General features: G+C 39.1%; 1 non-coding gene and 1 pseudogene across 1 annotated transcript; both read right to left on the reverse strand.

The window, feature by feature from the left end:
• Positions 1-204: 204 nt before the first annotated feature.
• Positions 205-10,037, reverse strand: LOC121247313 (annotated as a pseudogene).
• Positions 10,038-20,817: 10,780 nt separating this feature from the next.
• On the reverse strand, positions 20,818-20,924 carry LOC121247953. The gene has a single exon (XR_005937353.1). It is a non-coding gene; the product is annotated as a small nucleolar RNA R71 (small nucleolar RNA).
• Between the last annotated feature and the right edge of the window lie 881 nt (positions 20,925-21,805).

Consider the following 21,805-nt stretch of genomic DNA (forward strand, 5'->3'; position numbering starts at 1 on the left):
AATAAAAATAATTTATAAATAATCTAAATTCAAAAATTTTTCCTTGTTAAACCAACTTGATCAGTATCAAAATTGAACTGCTTAATGGTCCAGTAAGCTCTATGTTCTAACTCGATAGGTAGATGACATGCTTTGCCATACACCAACCTATATGGTGACATACCCAGAATTATTTTATAAGCAGTCCTATAGGCCCAAAGAGCATCAAACAACCTCAAAAACCAATCTTTTTTTATTAGGATTGACAATTTTTTCAAGAATATGTTTGATCTTCCTATTAGCTAATTCAGCCTGGCCATTTTTCTAGGGGTGATAAGGTGAGGAAACCTATGATGACTTGAGTTTGTTCCTTTTAGATTGCCATGGCATTTTAGGAGCCTTAGTTACTTTGGAAGGCCTTAGAGTATTTGATTTGGTAAATTGAGCCCAAAAGGAGAGTGACTTTAGATTACTTTGTAATTTTCGGCCCTATTTAGAAACAAGGCCCAATGGTTTATGCCCATGACCCAAATTTTAAGCCACTAGTGCCATGTATCATTAGAATGTTACACTTTGAATCTAGTCTTGATAGTGGGTTAAGGGGAGAGAGAAGTGTAGAAAAGCACCAAGAATGGCTTGCACGCCTACCCTAGAGGAATTGCCACTTGTCAACTGGCTACAAACCTTCTAGATGAATCAAGGGGCAAACGGAACCTACGAAGACTAAGGGATTTTTGGCTAGCCCATCTTCCCACATGCCAAACCCATTGCCTTGCCCAAAATTTGAGTTTCAAGGTAGATTTCTTGGAAAGGGAAGCCTAGGTCCTAGGTAAGTGAAATGAAGCTTTTCTAGAAGTTTTGCATGGAAACCGAAGGGAGGCACATAGGATTTCAAATTTAGTCAGTTTTTGCCAAGTGTCAAGCATGCACTAAGTTTCTAGAAGAATATGTGAAGAGAATTTTGCATCAAGGACAAATATGCCGTTAGGTTTTTGGCTAGCACATGCCCAAGCACACCATTCAACTTGTCACTTAGCTTATTTTGGATCAATGGTACATGAAAGGTCACCTGAGGAAGGAGCATTAGGAAGATGAAGCATCAACTTGGGAAAATAAGAAGGAGTGGAAGGCTAGGGCTATGGCACACGCCCAATGCCACTTGTCATCCATGCCAAAGGTTACTTGTTGGGAAAAGGAAGAGGCATCTAATGTTTTACCAAGCTACCCTTGAAGAAATATTCAATATCTTAAGAAAAGGAATGACATAAATGGGAAAGAAGGGAATTTCAGCCAAGGGAAGGGAAACCCTACACGCCACCCCCAAGATGTCCCCTCTCAATGCAATCCAAGTGGGGAACTCCAAGAGGCATTTTCGGCAAAAGAGAAAGGGGATGAAGAAATCTATGCCACTTGTCATCCATGCAAGGATTTTGGAAGCAACCAAGGGGGGAAGTGAATGGTCTTTTATAAAACAGAAGAGGTACACGCCAAAGGGCTTTTCCCTTGCCATTTTTTCGAAAATTGCATGAGCTCTCACTCTCTCCACACAAATCTCGCATGTTCACTTGAAGGTTCCCGCACTTTCTCGTATTTTCTTTCCAACCAAACAAGGAGGATCCTTTCAAGAAATGGAATTTTGGCACCATCAAGGATAGACAAGGTAAGGGTTGGTTTCCTCTAGTTTTACACACACATTTCACTTTCTCAATCTGAAAATGAGATTCAAATCTCATTGGACTTTGGGAATGATAGAACAACCACACTTTCTACCATTTTCTTGGAAAATGACTTAGGGTTTTTAGGAAACCCTTGAAGCCGATTAGTAAGGGGGAGTTCATCCTCCATGTTTTCGACCACCACATGTATCTTTGCTTATCTTAGGTTTTGTTTTACTTCATGAGTGAAATGAAGGGGTTTTAGCCTAAAAACCCTAGGAGCCGAGTAGTTTAAGACCAAGTGATGCCCTACAAATCCACACACACACTCAAGAACATGAGATAGGGCTTTTAGTTACTTTTTCTAATATCGTATGTTCGGATTTACAGCTTGTTAGTATTTCTTTACACGGATGTTTGTAAGTATACACTCAACTTACTCTTGGTTAATGCTTGTATATATTTGTGTAAATCCTTTCATGGTTTCAATTACTTTGTTTGCTATCTCTTGATTGTTTGTTTGAATATGCTAATATGATCTTGAGTAACTCTAAGGAAGGAATTATATGCTTCGGATTTGTGATGAAAATGCTATGAAATACTTCTATAAGTTTCATTTTTTACTTGATTAAGGTTGATGGTTTATGCAATGTGATGTTTCGGTTTGAATATGTCTTGGAACTTTTGGACCTTGGTCAAAAACCTATGATTTCATGTTTAAGTGATAAATCTTCATGTTTTTGTACCTATGAGTTTCAGCCTAAGCAAGTTCTCATGGTTCCATATATGTGTTTTGATATCTTATATGGTTTATGTTATCATGCTATGAAATGAACATATTATGCTTGTGTCGTATGCATTTGAGAAAAGTGTTTTTAAAGAAAGTGTTTTCAAAAAGTGTTTTCAAAGAAAAAATTTTATAAGTTTTATCACAACTCCAAGTGCTAGGGAGGGGGAATGTCTTAATGGAACTCATCTGTCCACTTTGGAGTGCTTAAGAATGGAGTGGTAACTCCTGGGTCAACAAAGTACCGTCGATGAGCCTCGAATGGATTCTTTTCAAAGGATACTGGAGTGAGGAAGCGCCTAACATTAGTGGGTGCATAAGGCATGTCACTCGACGAAGTAAGGTCGAGTTAATATGAATTTCTGTTTATGACGCATTCATTCATCACGGTACATGGATCGTTGATGGTGCGATAACTAGCAGGAACAAGCGATGCAAAGGGGAACTGTGTTGTGTCCACCCTATGAACAAGGATAAGATAAGAGCTCATAAGATAAGGATCACATGATGAAAATCTCGTGATATGCTAAGGATTACTCTATGCAAATCTTGTCATATGTTCCGATAAGACAAGTTCTGATTAAGTTCACGTGATCAAGAAAAATTTAAGAAGTTTTTTTGAAAAACTAAAGTCTCTGTTACATGTCTCTTGAAAATGGTCAAGTGCATAAGTCAAGTTTTGGTCAAAGGGATAAGTCAAGTACATGTCCATGCACGCATTTCATGATATACCTTTTATATGCTTGTGTTAACTGTGGTATGTTATGTGATTACTTGCTGAGATTTCTTGAAATCTTATTATGATAGTTTCCACTACCATTCCCCAGCAGGAATGGTAGAAGTTGTTACAGGTACCCTAGATACCCAGGAAACATGAACCCAGATGGTTCCTTGATAGAGGACGAGTACACTGTTCAAGCTCGTCATGACTACATTGCTGATGCATTAATACATACAGCTAAGCTTCTCAGGGAGATCTTAAATACTATTAGTGAGACCAAGATCTATGCTACGATCTATCAACCCTCTAAGACTATGAAGTTTTGGTGGAATATGGACTAGCAGTCTACTTATCTGGAGCGAGCCTCAAAGGCCTCGGCTGACGCAAAGGCAGTGGCAAAGGAATTAGGTTTATTACTGCTCGAGCCTTAGCAATCCCATGGGATCTTTTGGTGTCTATCTCCCGATGTGACAATGGTTATGAAGGGTACAAGAACTTAAGTTATTTTGGTAGGAAAAAAAAAAAGAAGGAAAACAGTACTTATGGTTTTAGACCTCAACTTTTGTGGAACTATGTTTTGAGGATGTCCCGTGTTTTGGGATGTTATTTCTTTATGATACATGTTTATATTTTGGACAATGTGGATATGATATTAGTACGGTGCCATGTGCTTTGCAGCTACTTATCACATTGCTTAGTTTATCCGACTTTTGCTATTTTTCCACTGCTACGTTATTGCATACTGCTAGTGTACTTTGGTGCATAGCATATTATCTGTCATGAATGAGGGGTGTATAGCCTTGTGTTACTTGTCTCGGCGTCTCAGTCACCGTCCAATCCCAAGCAGGGGTTGGGGGCGCCACAAAACCTTATGCTGAATCCCATACTTTTTCATTAAAACAGAGAAAAGTTTGTTACAAAAGTGGGTTCCATTATCACTGATTATGTCTTTAGGCATGCCAAACCTTGCAAAAATGTTCTCCTTTAGGAATTTCAAAACAACTTGATGATCATTGTTTCTACAAGGAATTGTTTCTACCCATTTAGAGACATAATCAACAACAAGCAAAATATATAAGTACCCAAAAGATGAAGGAAATGGCCCCATAAAATCTATTCCCCTGCAATCAACGATTTCTATACTAAAATGGGTTGCATTGACATAATATAAGTGTCCTTGAACATGATTGGCCAACAGAACCCACTTTGTAATATTTTGGCTATAGTTTTATGGGTTGAGAAATGTCCTCCACATGCCTCAGAATGGCAACAAGATAGAATGGCAGGAAACTCATCATTAGGAACACATTTCCTAATTATTTGGTCAGAACAATATTTAAAAAGATACGGGTCATCGTAAAAGAAAAACTTAGCCTCAGCTTTCATTTTTCTGATATCCTGAGTTGTCTAGTGGGTTGGGGTCTGTCTTGTCACCAATAAATTAACCAGGTCAGCATACCATGTTACAACCCGCTCCTTTTTTCTAACGTAAGCAAATTTCGGGGACGAAAATTATGTAATAGTCTGCCCCTTCTTCCTAGCGACTGTGAGTCTCGTTATGCGTGTCAAACCTCGATGGCATGTTTTAAAGATATTATGTGATTTTTAAAGTACGCCCAGTATTTTAAATGCATTGAAAATATTTATATGGGGTATTTCTAGTGTTATTGAACTAAGTTTGATTTTAAATAAGACAATTATAATATTTTTGAAGAGCTCCAAAAATATTATAATTGTTGGAAATCATTTTAATATTATTTATTAAAATGATTTCAGTTATTTAAAATATTATGAGATTTAAATTATGTTGAAAACTTTAATTAATTAAATGGTTTTATTCTTTTTTTAAAGATATTAATAAGACTTCATTATTTTATTAATGATGAAGGAATATTATTTTATTAACTAAAGTTTAGTTTAAATAATATTCTACCTTAATTCCTCTTAGTGCTTTTAATTAAGTTAATGTTTACGCATTTTAAATCAATGTTTTAATTCCTCATCGTTAGATCGTTTTGAGAATCCCAAGATGAAGGGCCTGGATTAAATACGCAAGCCCCCTCTCTTTCTCCCTCACTTTTCCCTTCCCTCTCTCTTTTCTCCCTCTCCCCTAGCATACGCCGCACGCCTCTCTCCCACTCTCCCGATTCTCTTCTCCTCCAGCCCAGTGCTGCTGCACGCCGCCCGGTCTCACCGCCACCACCAACGACCTCCTATCATGCCAGTAAGCACCCTCTCACCACCGATGAACCCCACGCAGCCCTCTTTCTCCTCCTACGGTAACTCCACCGAAATGGGTTTTACCCATTTCTCTCTCGTGCACCACCGTACATGGCTACCCAAGCCACCGCACCTCCACCACCTCACATCGGCGACCACCTCTCACAAACCCAGCCACCACGAACCTCACTCTCCCTCTCCGTCGCACACACGTACACAACCCATAAATGGGTCTCACACATGTTTCTCCCCTTTCCACCGCAGTCTCCTGGCCATCCCACCTCCACTAGAGCCTCCTTTGGCCACCGGCGACCTCCCTTAGCCACCCCCATGTTCAGCCGAACCACCTAGCTCCCCCACTCTCTCTCACTCTCTCACAGACTCTCCCTCCACCTCATGGCTAGATCCGCCACCTTTTACCTCCGTGGTGCCTCCCTAATAGCACCATAACTCCACCAGGAACCCCCTAAGCCCCTCCATGGCCAGCCACGACCAGCCAAGCTTTTCCCCCCATTTCCATGCTTTGAGACACACGAGTTCCCCTTGGAAGCCCACCCTCAGCCCCCTTGGCCTTCCTTAGCCTAGCCCTAAGCCCAAACCGCCACTTTATGTGGTGGACAGCCACTGTACGTGGGTTAGCTGCCATGTATGACCCTTCCGACATCATCAACTGTGACGGTCAGCAAGCAACGTACGGGTTACCCCGACGATGGTATAACCCTCTCTCCCTTGTTAATTATGTTATATGTTAGTTGGTTGGTTGGTTGGTTGGTTAGGTTGTGGACTGCGCTATTAGTATTTGTGGAGTTCTTTGTGTAGTATGGAGATGTGATGTGTTGTGGATGTAAAGTATTAGGCATAGTTGGAAACTGTGCTGTGTAGTGCTGTGAACTATGCTGTGAAGTGTGGATTGGGAAGAGTACACGGAGTGTACTTTGTGTGGCGTAGCGTGTGTGAAGGAAGTACACATGGAGTGTACTCCATGTGATGGAGTGATGCACCATATGGCATGTTCACCATAGTGATGATATGGCGTAGCATGCGTGAATGGAGTGTACTCCATGAGGTGAAGTGACACTTCGTGTAGCGTGTCGCTTAGATAAGGATGGTTGTGTGGTTGATGGGCGTAGAGCGTGGTGAGTAGTATTAGGAACTGTGGAATAGTGTCCCGAAGCAGCTGTGATGTGGCCTGTAGTTTGAGGTGACAAGTGTCACTGTAATTGACTTATGGTTGGGAGTATGTGTGAAATGACAGAACAAGTGTAAGAGTGCGCAGCGGAAGCATGACTGGGGAATGTCACGAAGTGACATAGTTACTAGCAGTCGTGCTTGTGATGGTTGAGGAGTTAGTGTAGGAATGACGTAGCAGGAACGTGACGAGATGTCACGATGTGATAGGAGTACGTGAGGGACCGTACTCGTGATGAGTTAGGAGTGGCATAGAAATGACATAGTAGGATGTCAAATGATGTGATAAGGTCATGGTGTAGTTTGGGAGTAGTCTCGAGCTATATGACGTGCCGTAAGGCGTAGTTGTGAATGGAGTCTTTTCGTGTTAAGTGTTGGGATGAACTGTCAAAAGGAGCAGGTAGCATGAAGAGTCATGCTAGCCTGGTTAAGAGAAGGTTGGTATCGAAGTATGGTGTTTGTCCCTACGAGCATGTGATCAACGTGTTGAGCTAAGGTGCATGGAGGTAGTAACGGGTGTATTGTCTAGGATTGGGATGCATGACTCCTTCGATCGGAATCATGCGCCAGAATGTGGTCAATAGGAAGAGTAAGATGAAGTGTCTTAATCCTAGGATAAATCAGGGGTTCACTTTAGTGGATGGGCACTCGAGGTAAGACCTTGAGTTTGGAAGATGTAGTGACCGTAAGTGAATCCCGAAGGCTTTAACATAGGAAAAGGCACATAAGAGCATGAGATAGAAGGAGAGTGTTCCAAGTGAATTGTAGTTTATGTCTTCTAAGTTTAGTTGCTTATGCATTAGATAAAGAATGACGTCAAGGTTATGTGTATGCATGTAGGTTTCCATCTGACACGCACATGAATGGACTGCATGATATGAAAGTAGCATGGAGTCCAGGTAAATATTACGTTCATACTCTTCTAGAGTTTTCTAAAATATACGAAATGAAAATGGAATACTTTTCCTTTACGACACCTTACGAAACGACACAAAAGATGTTTTACGAAAAGCGTGCTAAGTGTTCAAAGGTATACGTATGTAATGACCCTTCTTGGCAGCTCCTTTTACGCCCCAAAGTATTAATTGTGCGCATGTGAATGGATGACTATACGTAATATCTATTGTATGTATTTTCCATGAAAAAAAATGTTGAGGCTTATGCCTAATGCTTTAACTGATGCTTTAAACGACTCGAAGAAAGTATGTTGTTTTAAGAGGTCCTTATGAACTGATGTTTTAAGGATGCCATGAAGTGATACTTTAAATGATGCCATGAAAGATGATGTTAAACCCATGCTCTTAAATGATGTTTCTCCATGAATGAACTGTTAAATGAAAAGGATTGAAAAGGAAAGGACTGAAAGGACTGAATTGAATGAAATGACTGAATATTTAATGTTTGAAAATATGTAACGGCTATATGAATGAATGAAAAGGTTACCAAAGGAATGGGCAGATTGCAATACCGGGTAAGTAGTACTAGTAGTGCACCCAGTGCTACCCCCATGGGATTCCCAACCCGTGGCCACAGGTAGACTCCGGGTCCAAAGGAAGACCGCTAATCCCAACACATGGGGCATAACAGTGTGTATCGGCCAAGGATAGTGATAAGAAAGAATGTATGAATGCACGAATTATTTGAGAAATGAAGGCACTGACGAGAGATACATTTTACAAAAAGAAAATCTCTTTTAAAGAAAACCCCGTCTAGTGATGTTTGCAAACGAATGCATGTATGCATGTACGTATAGTATGTATGGTATGATGAATGCATGAATGAAAACCTATTTCATCAACTCATTTTAGTTTTTATGTATGCCCCTCCCCCATAGGGACTAAATGGGCAGTACACGTCAGGACAGACACTGCCCAAGGGGAAGAGCACAAAAGTCTAGGCATGAGAGTTTTAACTGTATGAGAGACCTTTTTATCTTAAGATTAATGCTTTCTGCTGTAAACCTCTTTTATTCTCAAAGCACATTTTATTTTATAACGTAGAGTCTTGCACCCTGGGTACGGAAGCAAAAAGTTTTAAATCGAACGGTAATTTCCCTCGTTCTTTCTAAAATCATTTTATAAAAAGTCACACCACAAAGACGAGCGTTACATACCAAGGTAAGACTTGAACTGAAAACAATTGTTCATCAGGAAAAAAGTCAAAGATTAAAGGGGTTTGAATAGTGGATTCTGGTGTATGCTGAGATAGGTGGTCTGCCACTACATTCTCTACCCCCTTTTGTCTTTTATTGTGATGCTGAACTCTTGTAACAAAATGATCCATCTAATGAACCTTGGTTTTGCATCTTTCTTGGTCAATAGGAACTTAAGTGCTGCATGGTCAGTGAATATGACAACAGGTGAACCAAGCAGATAGGCCCTAAATTTCTCTAATGCAAACACTATAGCTAGTAATTCTTTTTCTATGGTGGAGTAATTTTCTGAGTACTATTCAAAGTTTTACTAGTATAGTATATTACATAGGGCAATTTATTTTTTCTTTGGCCAAGTGCAGCCCTCACAAAAAAATCACTGGCATCGTACATTAGTTCAAAGGGAAGTGTCCAATCTGGGGGTTGGATTGTGGGAGCAGTGGTGAGAAAAGATCTTAATTGGTCAAAAGAATTTTGACAGTCCTCAGTCCATGCAAAACTAACATCATGCATTAATAGATGGCATAGAGGTTTTGAGATTGAACTGAAATTTCTAATGAACCTTCTGTAAAAACTAGCATGGCCTAAAAAAGATCTAACATCTTTCACATTCCTAGGCACAAACAGATTTGAAATCAGTTCAACTTTAGATTTATCAATCTCAATACCCCTTGCACAGACAATATGACCAAGGACTATTTCTTGTTGTACCATAAAATGTCATTTTTCCCAGTTCAATAACAACTGCTTCTCTTCACACCTGGCAAAAACAATTTTCAAGTTAGTTAAACAAGAATCAGAAGTTTTTCCAAACACTGAGAAATCATCCATAAAAATTTCAACTATATCATCAATTAGGTCACTGAAATTGCTTAACATACACCTCTGAAAAGTGGCTGAGGCATTGCATAGACTAAAGGGCATTCTTTTAAAAGCAAATGTCCCAAAGGGGCAAGTGAAGGTAGTCTTCTCTTGATCCTAAGGGGCAATTTCTATTTGATAGTGCCCAGAATAGCCATCTAAGAAACAATAATACTCATGTCCAGCCACCTCTTCTAGAATCTGGCCAAGGAAGGCTAAAGGGAAATGGTCTTTCCTAGAAGCTACATTCAACTTCCTATAGTCTATACACATCCTCCATCCAGTTGTCATTTTTGTGCGTATTAACTCTCCCTTTTCATTTTTCACAACAATGACCGCAGGTTTTTTTGGTACAAGTTGAATGGGGCTTACCCACTGACTATCTGCTATAGGGTAGATAATATCTATGTCTAGCAATTTCAAGACCTCTTTTTTCACTACCTCTTTCATTGTGGGGTTTAATCTCCTTTGCATTTCTCTAGAAGGTCTAGCCCCGCCTCTAAATAAATTCCGTGAGAGCAAGTTAGGGGTTTATACTTTTCATGTCATCAATAGTCCACCTAATGGCAGACATGTGCTGTGTTAGCACCTCAAGTAGCTTACCCTCTTGCTGATCAGTGAGCTGAGATGAGTTTACAACTGGGAATGAAGAATCTCCAGGTCCCAAATAATCATACTTCAACTCTATTAGCAAGGATTTTAATTCCAAAATTGGAATCTTCTCATTTAAAGGTCTTGTTGATTCCAACATAGGGGCAAAGGCTCAAACTTAAGCCTCCACTGTGTGTCATTTGGATTTCCTCCTGCAAAAATAGTGGAAACACAGTCAGTGTCATCAAGATGAGAATCATTAAATTCATAATTGAACAAAGAATTCCTAATAAAAATGGCTTCCAAGGCATTGACTTCCTGCACCTCCTCCACCTCTTGAGGTTGCCTACACAAATTGAAAATGTTCAGCTCCAAGGTCATATTACCAAAACTTAACTTTAAAACCCCACTTCTACAAATTATAATGGAACTAGAGGTTGCAATGAAAGACCTTCCTAAGACTACTGGTGCAGAGGAAGTATTAGATTGAGCAATCAGTTTCATGTCCAGCACTACAAAGTCTACTAGATAATAAAATCTATCTACTTGTACTAGTACATCCTCCACAATCTCCTTAGGAATTTTTATGGATTTGTCAGCCAATTTTAAAATTATAGATGTAGGTTTAAACTCACCCAAACCCAGCTGTTCATACACACTAAAGGGCAACATATTTACCCTTGAGCCTAAATCCAACAAAGCTTGGCCAATCTTTGAATTTCCTATGATACAAGAGATAGCGGGTGAACTAGGATCCTTATATTTAGGTGGTGTATTTTTTTTGTTTTTTTGTTTTAATGAAGAGACGAGGTCACATGTCCAAGAATGACCCCGACTCACTTTTATTTGAAAAAAAAAACCTCACTTATGGCGGAAAAAAATCGTAGCAACATCCAAGACCCACAGGATTTACATATATGCCCATCCCAGGAGTCAATGACCAAAACTTTGACAACCAAAACACAACATAAAACAACCAGAACACTTATTAATGAGATCAATACAATGAAAAGATCAAGTCCAAAAGAAAACTCTGCCTGCACCAATCTAAACATAAAAAGCAACGTAAACGTAAAAAAAAACAACGTAACCGTAAACGAATCCTGCCTTTTACGTAATGGCCTCCAAACCAGATGACCACAAATTACCTCTTTCTTAAGCACGACAAACCACATTTATCCAAGCATAAAATCCCGTTGAGCTCCCTTGGGATGTTAGTTGACGTATACTTTTGTGTAATCCGAGTACTACCACCTTTTGCAAGCCAAACCGCAACTTTATTTCCCTCTCTAAACACGTGTCTAAACCAAATATTAAGGCCTCGGATGAGCAAGATTATCTCCTCCAAAAAAATCCTCCAGGTACCAAACCTGACATCTGTCTTTCTCTAGCCAATTCACAACCAACGACGAGTCTAATTCAACAACAATATTCACCAAGTCCATGGTCATACATCTACGCAATCGAAATAAGACCCCCAAAAACTCAGTTTTATTATTTGACCAAAGCCAATATGTTTAGAATAGGCAAAAACCAGATTTCCACCATGATTTTGAAGCAGGCCCCCAGCACCCGACTCTCTCGGATTTTCCAAGCTACTACAATCTGTATTTAATTTGAACCAACCCAACTCCGACTTCTCCCAAGATACTGAAATAAAATTTCTTTTCGAATGAGTTACAGCTGGCAAATTTAAATCCTCTAAAGTTTCTTGGTCACGTTGATGAAGATTTTCTGACTGCCTAAGCCTCAAACCAACCCAATGGAGCCAATATTTAACCTTCCTCCAAAACTATTAAAACAATCCCTCCATACATGCCGAATACCTCCATATCCATAGATTCCATATTAAAATACATGGAACCACACCAATCAAATTACCAACCTTTGAAGACTTCTTTGTTCTTTGAAACCAAGCTTCAATGGTAGCCAACCAAGACCGATTAGCCACATAGGGAACACCCAAGAAACTAGAACACATTTGCCAAAATCTAGCAACAACCTTACCACTGTATAGAACATGATTCAAGTCTTCAAAACAGCCCTGAGGATAACATTCACATTTAGAGACTATTAGGATTCCAATATGCCTAATCTGCTCATCCACACTCAGGCTATTGGTCATAGCCTTCCATAGAACAACAAAAAATTCCTTTGGCAAAGTTGAGTGCCAAGTCTAGTCCGTCCATTGATGCTTTGGAACCGAAATATGAATCGAATCCCAAGCACTTGCTGTTGAAAATCTTCCATCCCTACTACCAATCCATACTAACATATCCGTCCCTAGTTTAGTACCGCCAACACGAGATAAAAATATCATCAGCAACCTCCTAATCCACTAGCTAAACAATCAAATCCACATCCCAACTATGCTCAATCATACAGTCATTTCTTTTTAAAAGAGAAGAATCCGAAATCTGTACAGCTTGACATATAGGACCTGAGTCCATCCACTTGTCATGCCAAAAGGATAAGTTCCCTTCTTTCACACACCAAACAGATTTCTCAACAACAAGAGGAACCGACTTAATAAGCATCTTCCAAAATCTAGAGACTTTAGAAGGATCAACAAGAGAGATATGTTGATTCTTCACATACTTGGTTTTAAAGAAACCATAAAGTATCCTTCGAGAGGAACTTCCAGGAAAATTTGGATTGAAGGGAGCTATAAACATCTACAATATTTCTCAGCCCTACACCTCCTTCATCCAAGGGCTTGCAAACCGACTCCCAACTTACCTATTTCCTTTTAGGCATTCCTTCTGACGAACCCCAGAAAAAAGTGCTAAATAACCTGTTAATTTTACCAAAACTCTGCTTGGGCATTGGTAATACAGATAATAAATGCACCGGCAAGCTTGAAAGAACATGCTTAAGCAAAAGCAATCGGGCACTAGAAGAAAGATACCTCATCTTCCAACCTTCAATCTTTTTAGAAATTTTAAGCAACAAATCATCAAAATAACACGACTTCAACCTACCTGAGAAGATAGGAACCCCCAAGTACCTCACTGGAAAGTGCCCCATTGAGAAGCCAGACACTTAAAGCAATTCCTTGTATCTTGATTCTGGTATACGGCTTGAGAAGAAAAAATGACTTGGAAGCATTGACCACTTGACCAGACCACTGGGCATAGAGCTCCAAAACGTCTAAAATCCTCTCCACATCTTTCTTCCTACCATTAGAGAAAACAACCATATCATCTGCATACAATAAATGAGAGATTAACAGACCATTACGAGGCTACGAATAGTAACCAATAAGCCCAGACTAGAATTTATTACGTAGAAGCCGCGAAAAGACCTCTTCCACCAAAATAAATAAATAAGGGGATAAAGGATCCCCCTAACGAAGACTCCTTCCACCCTTGAAAAAACTTTTAGAAGTGCCATTCATAACCACAAAGAACCAAGACGAAGATACACAATTAGAGATCAGGTTGCATACCTCCAAAGCAAAACCAAATGCTTTCAGAACTTGTAACAAAAATTCCCAGTAAATTGTATCATAAGCATTGGCCATATTAATTTTCATCATGATATTACCCCCCCTAATTGGTTTATTTATGTCCTGAACCAACTCTTGTGTAAGGCTTATATTCTCAAAAATACTTCTTCCTGGTAAAAATGCTCCTTGCTCTTCAGAAATCAGCCGACTCAAAACAATAGTTAATCTAGTCACAATTAACTTTGAACATATTTTATAAACAACCGAGCATAGGCTAATTGGCCTAAATTTGTCAAATGAGCATGGATTCGGTACTTTCGGAATCAAAAGAATGAAAGAAGCGACATAGTATCTCTGTAGCAAGGTACCTGCAAAGAAATCCCGAACGGCCTCAACCTAGTCTATCTTAATGAAATCCCAACAATGTCGAAAAAAACCAGAATTAAATCCATCTAGTCCTGGACTACTATTAATCGAAATATCAAACAAGGCATCTTTAACTTCCTGCTCCATTGGGCTCTGGAAAATATCCAAACTTTCAGATGCCCTCACCTCTTCCTGAATAACATCAGATAAATGAAGCACTGAAGCTGTCGACCTGTGACTCAAAAAAACAACAAAGTATGAAACCATTTCATTATGAATCTCTTCCGGCATAGACAACATTCTTCCATCTGGCAATTGCATGGATGTAATAATGCTCTTCTTCCTAGTCTGTAAAGCTGCAAAAAAAGAAGCATTAACCTCTCCATGCTCTATCCATGTATTTTTAAATTTTTATTCAATTCAGACTTCCTCTTTTTCCAGCCAAGAATTTAACTCCGCTTGTGAAGCAAGCATCTCCGTTTCTACTTCTTGGGAGTAATTCTCTTGCAGTTGTGCCTCCCCTTGTGCAATTTTCTCCTCCAGGCGTTTTAAATGCAATGTAGTCGAACTGAATACCTCACAGTTCCAGCTTTTAAGAGCACTTTTTACTTTTTTCATCTTAGCTGCTAGCTTCCATAAACTAGCTCCTCCCACCTCCTCATTCCATATATTAGAAACAAACTCCCAGAAATCTTCATGCAAAGTCCACATCTGCTGGAATCTAAAAATACTTGGGCCATACCTCATATTTGAGTTCACCAACCGAAGAGACATAGGTGCATGATTTGATGATTTTCAAGATAAATACTTGATTGACACCATCAGACAAATATCTAACAGCCGTGTGTTGCACAAAGCCCTATCCAACCGACCTAGCTCTGAGCCAATCCACCATGCCCATTACACCAAGACAATTTATTTCTAGAAAAATGCACTTCGATCAAACCACCATTTTGGATAAAGGAGGAAAAATTTTCCATTGCCCTTGGCAATCTCAGACACCCTCCTCTTCTTTCCCCATCATGGGGAATAGTGTTAAAATTGCCAATAATCATCCATGGCATCTATAAAACTCCAAATGGAACAAGATCAGCCCAGAGATGCCTTTTCTCCATTTATGTACATTTTACATAGACAGCAGAAACGATCAACATAGAATTAATCATAAAAGTAACATGCTGATTCGACTCCTGAATAATATTAACTTGGATGTCATCATGCTAGAAAACCCATAACTTACCTCTAAAGCCACCATTAGAATACAAGGCATCAAACTTTAAAATGCCTTGCCAACGAACAAGCTTACTATCTTGACGTAAAGGCTCCACAACAATTAATAATTTCAGTTTTTGTAATTTCAGCATAGCACGCATTTGTGCCTTCGAGGAACCGAGACCTCAACAATTCCAATACATAAGATTCGTTAACATATATCAAGCCTGCTAGGATCCTTTGTGGAGCTGCGTAATTTCATACTAGTTTGCACTTTCGGTTTCAAAACTCTAGTATCCGACACTCCATCTTTTTCTTTAGCTATATGAGGTAAGACACCCACGCCCTCTGAATCTGAAACTGACCCTGATCTCTCCATCTCACGCCTGGCCAAAGACTTCTCCATCCTCAAAGCAGAATGCTCCTTATCTAACTCCTCAAAGTTAGCATCCAGATCCTCCAATGCAACACCATCCGAGAGGCTATTAGTAATACAAGGACCACTATCCTCTCTAACAAGCAACGTACCATTCCTGCCAAAAATTCCAGTACTACCCACCAACCTCAAGGGTTTTCTCCGTAAAAGCTACATTAGCACTAACCTCCATCGAATTGTTCGTGAAGGTCAAAATAGTGCCCATCGGGTCAATTGGATCAAAGGACACATTTTCACCATGCTCCGGACCAACTTTCAAATTTTACCGCATCAAAGTTATCCTTTAGCAACAATTCATCATCTCCAACCAACACTCTATCCCCGCAATGGTCACCCAATTTATCACTAACCTCTAAAGAAGTTTCCTTAAGACCCCATTATTACTAACCTCAAGAGGAATGTTCGTGACAGCCAAAACGGCACCCACCGGGTCAATCGATACAGAGGACCTAGTCCCCTGACCACCATTCATTGGCACCACCATTACCTCATTTGAAACCATCGAATTTGAGATTTTCCCTGTGTCCGATACCACCAACAACTCTGGTTCCTTTAACTTTTGCGGCCTCCACACTTGATCTAGTTCGTTCTTTTTCCCTTTATCCTTCGCCAATATCTTATAGGTGCCAATATTATGTCCTTGAGCATTACACTTGGAACAAAAAGCAAGGAGCGTTTCATAGACAATTTCCTGACGTACACTGGAAGGTTGTCGAGGCATTCCAATCCATACATGAGACACTGGTTTCTGAGATACATCCATCAAAACATAGACTCTTACCTCGTCTGTGCATGTCGCACATTTAGTCACATTGTCTCTCCGAAGGAGAGAACCCACCGGTGCTATAATGTTGAGCATATATGACTCTTGATAGAAATTCGGAGCAAGCCCCAGCAAAAGAATCCAAACAGGAGCCATAACAGGTTCAACATATTCTAAGAAATCCACCATCCATTGAAAATTTCGATAGCTAACTCCATCGATATCACTATTTTCACAGGACATGGCGTTGAGAAAATCATCCTCCAAAGAGAATTTGACAAACATGTTTCTTGGCTTCCTCATTGCTGAAACAACCGGCTGAGAAGAAAGACCCCATCTCCCATTAATAAATACTCAGATCCGATCTAAGGAGGGCCAAACTTCATCACCATAGCAAACCAAAAAGGAACCGCCGATCTCTCTATTTCACTCTGGAAAACTGTACAAAAACCTCACCTTTGACAACTCTTGGAGGCCGAAACAGGACCACGACCTCAGGGATGGGTTGAGGCATGATCGACACTAGCACGGTGAAGGAACGAATTCTATCTGCCACCGTCGGAGGGCCTTGAGATCCCCCGACGACATCCCTCTCCCCTTAGAAAGCCCTAGCGAAACTAGAGCAAGACTTGCCTAAAATCGCCCCACACGCCCTCGTGTTAGGTGGTGTATGGTTCTGAATTATAGCACTGACTTGTTCAGTGAGAAAAGCATTTTATTGAACATTTAACTTTCGTTGAGAGTGCATAAGTCTTTCAAGAATTTTGCATAGGCTGGGACTTGTTTGATTGCATCTAAAAGTGGGATATTTATTCTGACTTGCTTAAAAATTTCCAAAATCTCATAAGCTTGTTTTTCTATTTGTAAAGAAATCAACCTTTGAGGAAATGGAGCAGGCATGGTAAGAACAAGAGTTTCAGTACTGTGGACAGGTTTGTTCAGGAGCTTACCACTTCTTAGAGTTGTAATGGCTTTTACAGCCTTCACAATGGCCCCCTTTACCATACCTTGAGGTTGCTGCCCTTATGGGTTAGGTGGTGGTTAGGCTGGAAACTTTCCTTTTTCTTGGGCACTCATAGTGGTAGTCACTTTTGTTAGGGTCCCTCTAATGTTATTTATGGCTTGGGAGTTTTGGTTGTTTATGGTTGCTTGACTTTGCATGAACTGTTGGAGGTTAATAGTGAGCTGCTGTATAGATTCCTCTAGGTTCTTCTTTGGAATGAGGTGTGGTTGGTTGGGGTATTGTGAGGGTCCTGGTGGTGCTGAATAGGGTATATAGCGACCTGGTGTTGTAGAGGAAAAGGTCTACTATTCAGTTCTCCAACTGAAATTAGGATGGTTTCTCCAACTAGCATTGTAAGTGTTAAAAAAATATATGTCGGTTTCTTCAAATTTCCACTGCACGCCGGCCAGTTCTCCACCTGTTCCGGCCAATTCTTGACGCAGCCGATCGGTACCTGTCGATGGCAACCGATTGTGTCGGTTTCTGTACAGCCCTACTATGCGTTGGAAATATTTTTTTTTTTAAAGAAATCAATTTGCATTTCCTGCCAAGTCCCAATGGATCTAGGTATTAAAGAATTTAGCCATGTTTTAGCCTTATCTTTAAGGGAAAAAGGAAATAATTTCAACATTATGACCTTCTCAGTACATGTACGATCCATAAATGTAGAACATACTTCTTCAAACTCTTTAATATGCAAATAAGGGTTTTAAGATTCTATGCCATGAAAATGGAGTCTCAAGGGAATTATCCCAAGTTTAAAATTGAAATTATTTGCAATTAGAGGTTGAATAATGCAAGATGGGGGACTAGTTCTAACAGGCTGCAAGTATTCTCTTAATGTCCTATTTTGGTTCATGACTTCCCTATCTTGATGCTCATCCCCTTCCATGTTACTTAGGTTTTTAGATAAGGACTCTAAAGATACAGATGCAGACTCAATGGATGAAAATGATTCAGACCTGACTAGTAGTGATGCTTGGTCTCTGGTCCAAACAGACATGCACTCCAAAAAAGGGAAAAAAGAAAAGAAAATGTAAACAACAAAAAGAAGAACAATATACAAAATCAATAGGAGAGAGTAAGAAATGTCACCCAATCTGTGAAGAGGTTCATAGAATCTAACAACCCTTTTTTTTTTTTTCATTTTGCAAGAAAATTTTATGTTTCACCAGTCATCCTCGGCAAAAATTTCATACTCACCAAATTATGCTTCCAAGTATAAAAGTAGAATTAATACACAAGGGGAAATTCCAAGGTCATTTCCTCAGGAACAACAAGTTCAACAAGCTTTGATAAGTGTGATTTTTATTACTCTTTTATTTATGAAAAGTGACAGTTTTCCTTCTATATGATTGATTTTATTTAATTTCTACATTTTTTTCTTTATTTTCTTGGATTGAAGGAATGAGAAGATTTAGGGCGAAAAGATAGAATTTTGGTACAAAAGAAGAGACTACGGATCCAGACTGATGAGAGGTAATGAGATTTGAAGAGAGCCGAGGAGATTTAGGCGAGGAGACCCCATGGTGACAAGAATTGGCAACAAGGCTTTGTGTGGTTAAATTAGGTGACTAGTCTAACCAATCAACTTAAAAGACCAATGTAAATGACATCGTGGACAACAACTAGCAAAGGGCTTGAAAGTTACCAACGTAAACGACATCACAAAAGGAATCCATAAGAAGTCCAAGTTCGGAATACACTAGGAGACAACCTGGACATATTTGAGTGTTTCGATCAGAACATTCTACTCATATATCCGATTGATATGATTATTGATGGGTTGTAAAGTTACCTTAAAGGGCTACAACTTTTTTCTAATAAGAATTTCTAAATTCTGACTCCTGGAGCACGTACGAGGCTTCCAAAAATTAGTCGTAAAAGTTAGGCGATTTCTTTAGGCGGAAATCATGAAAACATTAGGGTTTTATTTCTACCCAATATAATCATATCATTAGCATGAAATTGAGGGAGAGAGTCTGAGTTTTAAAGTCCAATATTCCAGAGTTTATTCTTGAAGTTTCTTTCAAGGAGGCGGATTTGGGGAGTAGAGGCAAGAACTGCATGCTTCATCAATCGACTCAAACAAAGAACACTAGTTTTATTCTTTTTCTTTTCAATTTCATTATGAACTAATTTTATTTTCTAGAGTTTTGATGTAGTCTAGCATTGAACATACAATTTATATTCTAAGTTATAGTATTTACAATATTTTCATGATTGAGTGTTTATTCCTTATTCTTAATACTTGAAATTTTCTAGCTAATTATTGTTCAATCTATTGAATCACAATGAGACTGAGAGGTGATTTGTGATTAGAGCTCTAGTATTAAGGACCATTAGTTGAGCGAAAGTAGAGATACTTTACTGCAATTAGTGTGATTTTCAAGTAAAATCTAAAAAAGTTAATGAGTTTCCAATTAGTTAAATTCATATAGAGATGTGAAGTTATTAATTGGAGATAGTTTTAGTATTTTTTGAGAGAAAATATTGAATAGTTAAGGGATTTTTATCATCAACTTGGGATAATTAGAATTCTATAATAAGGAAGAATAAATTGTGTGGGATTTGATGTGTGAAATCAAATGCTCTATATCTACTCATATTATCTTTAAAATCTAAATTTTAATGTTCTTTTCTTCAGTTTAATTTAGACAATCTATTTTTTAAATTTTAGTTTTCCAAATAGTAATTAATTTAGTAAATTTTAGTACTCAATAGCATAATTAATCTCTTTGGGTTCGACATCCGTTTTCTTTAAAAACACTTTACTATTTGTTACAATTATGTGTACTTGCAGATATTTTGATTCGAACAAGTTTTTCGTGCTATTACTAGGGATTAGCTATTTGTTATTGATACTGATACTAGCTAGATTTTTACTACTTTGAATTTTATTTTTAAGAATTCGTTTAAATTAAATCACAATTTGGTTTTTCTTTTCAGGAATCAGAAGTTTATGCCCCGATCTAAATCATTATAGCATACATTTTTCGATCCTGAGATTGAAAGAACCTTGCGTCAAATTAATAAAGAGAAAAAGAAATAGGTCGCCGTATCTAAATTTAATATGGCCAACCAGGAGCACAAGACATTAAGAGACTATGCTATGCCTTCTGTCCATGGGGTGACATCTAGTATAAGGCGTCCATCTATACAAGCCAATAACTTAGAGATCAAGTCAGCCATCATTCAAATGATTCAACAAACTATCCAGTTGGGGGCTGTCACAGGAGGATCCTAATGTCCAATTTGAGATACTTTTAAACACTATGGAGTGACAGATGATGTAATTCTATTGAGACTTTTTTCTTTCTCACTTAGGTAAAAGCAAAAGCTTGGTTGAACTCTTTACTGCCTAGCATCATCACCACCTGGGAGGAGTTGTCAGAAAAATCCTTAGCAAAATATTTCCCTTCGGCCAAGACAACGGAGTTAAGGAATGATATTACTACCTTTACCCAAATTGAGGGTAAATCATTATATGAGGCATGTGAGAGATTCAAGGATTTATTGCGCAAATGTCCACATCACGACCTCCCAGCCTGGCTTCAAGTACAGACATATTACAATGGTTTGGGACCCACAAATCGATCTATGGTTGATGCGGCCATGGGAGGAGCATTATTGAGTAAGACCCACGAAGATGCATATGAACTTCTCGAAGAATTGTCATCCAACAACCATGAATGGTCTGCAGATAAAGCAATGCCAAGAAAGACGGCTGGAGTCTTTGAACTTGATTCTATTACCATGTTGGCTGCGCAGATGGAAAATCTATCACGACAACTAGGTAAGATGAACGTTAATGTTATTCAAACTAATCTTTTTGTGATCATTGCGCAAGCAGTCATTCAAGTGTAGATTGCCAAGTGGGGAATCCTTTTGCCCAACCGAGTTATGAACAAACCCATTACGTGTCCAATTTCCAACGTTAAAATAATCCTTATTCAAACACGTTCAATTCCGGATGGAGAAATCACCCTAACTTTTCTTGGAGCAATAACCAAGTGCCGGCTAGACCACCTCAACAATTTCCACAGCAAGAGAAGAAGTCGACACTTGAAGATATGATTATACAGTACATGCAAAAGACTGATATGGTGATTCAAAACAACTCGGTTTCAATCCGCAATCTTAAGGCGCAAATCGATCAGCTCTCAAACATGCTTATCAAGAGGACAACAGGGACTTTACCGAGCAACACTGTGACCAATCCGAAAAAACACATCAAAGCCATAACATTGAGAAGTGGGTAGACATATGACCAGCCGCAAACAATAAATACCGAGCGAGATGCAGAAGCTGCCAAAAACATGGAATCTGAGATGAAGGATGCTGAGTCCGAGGTGAAAGAAACAGAGTGGGATGTGACCGACCAGCAAGCTGAAAAAACTAAGGAGAATAAAGGGGCTACAAA

This window comes from Juglans microcarpa x Juglans regia, chromosome 1S (assembly GCF_004785595.1).
Source record: "Juglans microcarpa x Juglans regia isolate MS1-56 chromosome 1S, Jm3101_v1.0, whole genome shotgun sequence".
In the NCBI taxonomy this organism is placed as follows: domain Eukaryota; kingdom Viridiplantae; phylum Streptophyta; class Magnoliopsida; order Fagales; family Juglandaceae; genus Juglans; species Juglans microcarpa x Juglans regia.